The following is a 5,175-nucleotide window of genomic DNA, read 5'->3' as shown; positions in this document are numbered from 1 at the left end:
TAGTATACATATATAATTATTGTAATATTATATTCCCATATTGTATCTTGAATAATGAACAACAATACAAAACTAGTATGTACTGAATTTGGTACGTTGTTTTAATGTAATTGGTATTGTAGAACATGTATAATTAGAACGGCACTTAATCCTTATTTAGTTTACCACTACACTACTATTATAACAATAACTTTCTTTAGTTTACCAGTACACTTCTATTATAACAACAAACTTCTTTAGTTTACCAGTACACTTCTATTATACTTAATCCTTATTTAGTTTACCAGTACACTACTATTATAACAACAACCTTATTTAGTTTACCAGTACACTACTATTATAACAATAACTTTCTTTAGTTTACCAGTACACTACTATTATAACAATAACTTTCTTTAGTTTACCAGTACACTACAATTATAACAATAACCTTATTTAGTTTACTAGTACACTACTATTATAACAATAACCTTATTTAGTTTACCAGTACACTACTATTATAACAACAACCTTATTTAGTTTACCAGTACACTACTATTATAACAACAACCTTATTTAGTTTACCAGTACACTACTATTATAACAATAACTTTCTTTAGTTTACCAGTACACTACTATTATAACAATAACCTTATTTAGTTTACCAGTATACTACTATTATAACAATAACCTTATTTAGTTTACCAGTACACTACTATTATAACAACAACCTTATTTAGTTTACCAGTACATTACTATTATAACAACAATCTTCTTTAGTTTACCAGTACACTACTATTAAAACAATAACTTTCTTTAGTTTACCAGTACACTACTATTATAACAACAACCTTATTTAGTTTACCAGTACACTACTATTATAACAATAACTTTCTTTAGTTTACCAGTACACTACTATTATAACAACAACTTTCTTTAGTTTACCAGTACACTACTATTATAACAACAACCTTCTTTAGTTTACCAGTACACTACTATTATAACAACAACCTTCTTTAGTTTACCACTACACTACTATTATACTTAAACCTTCTTTAGTTTACCACTACACTACTATTATACTTAAACCTTCTTTAGTTTACCACTACACTACTATTATAAATAAATGTTAGAATTAATCACCTAAGATGTACTTTCAATACGTATAGACAACTAATGGAATACGGCTGTATAATAATTTTCAATACGTTTAGATAAGTTATGGAATACGTTTGTATGATGACTTGCAATACGTCGGATCCATAAATTACAAAACCACACACCACCTAACTATAAACCTTCACCTCCCTACCTACCTACACTCCAACGTTTTATCTCAATAGAGCTTCGACTATCTTCACAGTTAGAATAGTCCTAATCATAAAAACTTTAGGTGTGAAAAAACGGTGCGGCGAAACTGCTAACTACACTTATAGCATTGATAAGAATTTTACAGCAAATATCCATTCATTAACTAGCTAGGCCGCGTTTTTTTGTCCAACTTGGGGCATGATAGAGGGTAAAACAATATAGTATATTATTGTTTTATGAGTTCTTAGAATTATCTTCAGCCTCGAGACATTGTTAGTTAGTTTTAACATTCCTCATCTTTCTTAAACATATATTTCTATATGTTTGTGTGTATATATGTATAAGCAATTTATCGTTTAATTTCCAAAATCACATTATCAATATTCTTAATTGTAGTTATTTGTACTTGTACTTTTCATTGCGATGTAGTCACCTTATAATTATTATACAAGTAGAACGAAGGGAAGTAAACGAATTTCCGATATTGACCAGCGATCCTTGCAAAATTTGTGTTGTTGTTAGAAAAAACCAAAGCAGTAATATCTCCCATGTGGTCTAGTGGCTAGGATACCTGGCTCTCACCCAGGAGGCCCGGGTTCGATTCCCGGCATGGGAAATTATTTGTTTTTTCTTTAGGAAGTACAAGTATTTTATTAATGTACTTGATGTTATTAAGTTACTATTAAGTTACATGTATTTTAATTAATAAATTTAAGTGTATTTTAATTAACAAAGTTATATTTATTTTAATTAATAAAGTTACAGGTAGTTAAATTGATAAAATTATATGTATTTTAATTAACAAAGTTAAGTGTATTTTAATTAAAAAAGTTAAGTGTATTTTAATTAACAAAGTTAAGTGTATTTTAATTAACAAAGTTCAGTGTATTTTAATTAACAAAGTTAAATGTATTTTAATTAACAAAGTTAAGTGTATTTTAATTAAAAAAAGTTACATGTATTTCAATTAACAAAGTTACCTTTATTTAAATTAATAAAGTTACATGTATTTTAATTTATAAAGTAACATGTATTTTAATTAACAAAGTTAAGGGTATTCTAATTAACAAAGTTACATTTATTTTATTTAAAAAAGTTACATTTATTTAAATTAATAAAGTTACATGTATTTTAATTAATAAAGCTACATTTATTTCAATTTATAAAGTTACGTGTATTTTAATTAACAAATATAAGCGTATTTTAATTAACAAAGTTACATGTATTTTAATTAACAAAGTTACATTTATTTAAATTAATAAAGTTACATGTATTTTAATTTATAAAGTTACATTTATTTAAATTTATAAAGTTACATGTATTTTAATTTATAAAGGTACATGTATTTTAATTAACAAAATTACATTTATTTAAATTAATAAAGTTACATGTATTTAAATTTATAAAGTTACATGTATTTTAATTAATAAAGTTAATTCCCGGCATGGGAAGCTGAGATTTTAGAATTTTCTTACTAATCACTTGTTAAACATTAACATTTTGTTAATGTGTCATCAATAATTCATCGTTAGGTCTTCGTGAAAGTGTCGTAAGTACACGTGAACTTAATTTTAAGTATCGCAAATAAATTTGTGTGAAAGTCAAAGCGTGGAGAATTCGTTCATCATTTCGTCACACAATCATAATATTTAAGACATAGATAATTGAATGGTTTTTAGTATCGTCTGTGGTCTTCAATTCTAATAACAGTTCGAGCCATCTGGCTGTGAGAAAAAATCCTAACGATATTTCCTCTGTTACGTGAACTCTAAGTTTTAAACATAAAAGAACTATCATTTAAAGAAGGAATGGAATGAGAGGATTGAATGTCATTTCATTTATAATAGAAATTGTCTCAGGCTCCTAGTAAACAGATCGTTGCCTAGTTTGTAAGGGAAAGTTTGTTTGGTTTAGCTACCCAATAGGCTATCTGCGCACTGTGCAGTGCTAAATCGAGACGGTATTTTGGTGTCGTAAGTCAATAAACTTACCTTTGACCGACGAGAGATGTATCGGATAGAAATTAGGGTGAACATTTTGAATCTTTTTTCTTCTTTAAAGCATGATTACATCAGAACCACGTACTTTTTCTCATTAGTATTCTACGTTGTAAAGTTCGAACAATCGTTAACCATAAGGTTGCAAAGCACCTAAATGTATTTTCTACTAAAGAAATCATTGTAAATGTCATAGTGAATTCAGTAGTTGCGAAGAAATCAAGTCATACGTGAATAACTGATGGGTTTTCATTAGACACTGCTTTTATTTACAGTGAGACAGAGAGAAATGTGCAATTGATTGGCTGTAGTAGTGCCTGTTGTTTCTAGAACTAGCTACAGAGTGGGATATTTAAGAGTGAGAAAAGTTACATTTCCTTTTTATTATATATTAAAATCGATAAAAGTACATAATTTGTACCTATCATTTATATTGAAAACGGTATCTAGTAGTCAAATCTCTAAATGCCAAATGGCATTCCATTAACAACATTTACTTTAATAATGTTATTCATTCGGCCAAGTTCAGAACAGAAAATCATCACCAAAGGACCGACTTTTGCATCTTACCTGTATGGAAGTGCAATAGTTTTATGGATGTGCCAAATCACAACCCACGATCGTACTCTATAATCCGGGGATTATAGATGTGAGGAAATTCTTGGGGGTGTAAAGTATTATTAAGTACGTGTAATGCTCGCTCTTGAGTGTACTTCAAAAAACTCTAATATTCTATAAGAGTGTTCTCTTTGTCTGATGATTTCCTTCGTTGCGATTATACTGCTGGATCGTGGGAAAAGTGTACTCGAGCATATCTCGTTAGGCTAGGGTTTAATACGCTTCCGTATTTGAAGTATTGATCTTGTTATGAAAGGATTGGAGGAGTAATATTAAACATCATAGCTGCCAGTAAGCAGTAGACATTTTATATCGTCCTTTGGTTGTATCAGAAAGAAATGGGGGTAACCATTTTAAATCTTTTTTTTTTTCTTTCCAGAACTTGGTCGTTTTCATAACCCTCTACTTTTCTACCTTTTGTGGTGTATATGATAAAATTTCAAATTTATGGAAGAAACGATACTAAACTTTTTTCGTAACAAAGTCTTATTTTTACAATTTATAATACTTTTTGTCTTTATAACAAGAATTTTATGAAAATCTAAAGTTACTTTTGCAACAAAATTAACATCGTTATAGTGAACACTCACCAGGTTTAAGAATGTACGAGAAAAAAAAAGGGAGATTTACAAGGAAAACTTGAATTTGAAGTAGTGTTCAACATATGAGTAGGAACGGAAAAGGAAAGTGATTTGGAAAATTACTTTTTTCACGTAAAACTCGGTGGAGTACAAACCGAATATCAGCAGATACTAATAGGACGATTTTCTGTGTCCTTCTTGCAGTTGTGTAATTCTGTTTGAGCAAAACTCTAGCGTCTTACGTGGAAAGCACGGGGAGCTCCGATCCAACTATAAGTTGTCCTTATTTTTGAAATAAAAGACACTATTATTTTGCAAGACGTTCATAAGATCAGAACCATTTGTATGCATATATATAGATTTCTTGCAATCGTAACTATATGTTGACTGGCGGATAACATAAGAAAATTAATAAGTGGTGAATCTTTTATTTATCAGTGGTATTGTGAAACTAATACTTTGTAACGAAAGCGGTACTTAAATATATTTACTTAAGCTCTTAATACACCATTACATTATTTTCATTTCAATAGAATTAATTGTCGAAATTCATATTGAATAAATATAACAAGAGAACAACTAATAAAGCAACACATCCCATGTGGTCTAGTGGCTAGGATACCTGGCTTTCACCCAGGAGGCCCGGGTTCGATTCCCGGCATGGGAATCTGTATTTTTAGAATTTTCTT

The 5,175-nt window shown here is 29.1% G+C and overlaps 2 non-coding genes across 2 annotated transcripts; both read left to right on the top strand.

Moving 5' to 3' along the window:
* Positions 1-1,834: 1,834 nt before the first annotated feature.
* Trnae-cuc lies at positions 1,835-1,906 on the top strand. Its single transcript has one exon. It is a non-coding gene; the product is annotated as a tRNA-Glu (tRNA).
* Positions 1,907-5,081: 3,175 nt separating this feature from the next.
* Trnae-uuc lies at positions 5,082-5,153 on the top strand. Its single transcript has one exon. It is a non-coding gene; the product is annotated as a tRNA-Glu (tRNA).
* The last annotated feature ends 22 nt before the right edge of the window (positions 5,154-5,175 follow it).

Source organism: Limulus polyphemus, unplaced genomic scaffold (genome assembly GCF_000517525.1).
Source record: "Limulus polyphemus unplaced genomic scaffold, Limulus_polyphemus-2.1.2 Scaffold13545, whole genome shotgun sequence".
NCBI lineage: Eukaryota > Metazoa > Arthropoda > Merostomata > Xiphosura > Limulidae > Limulus > Limulus polyphemus.
The sequence above is the reverse complement of the archived record's forward strand: the minus strand, read 5'-3'. Positions and strand labels throughout refer to the sequence as shown.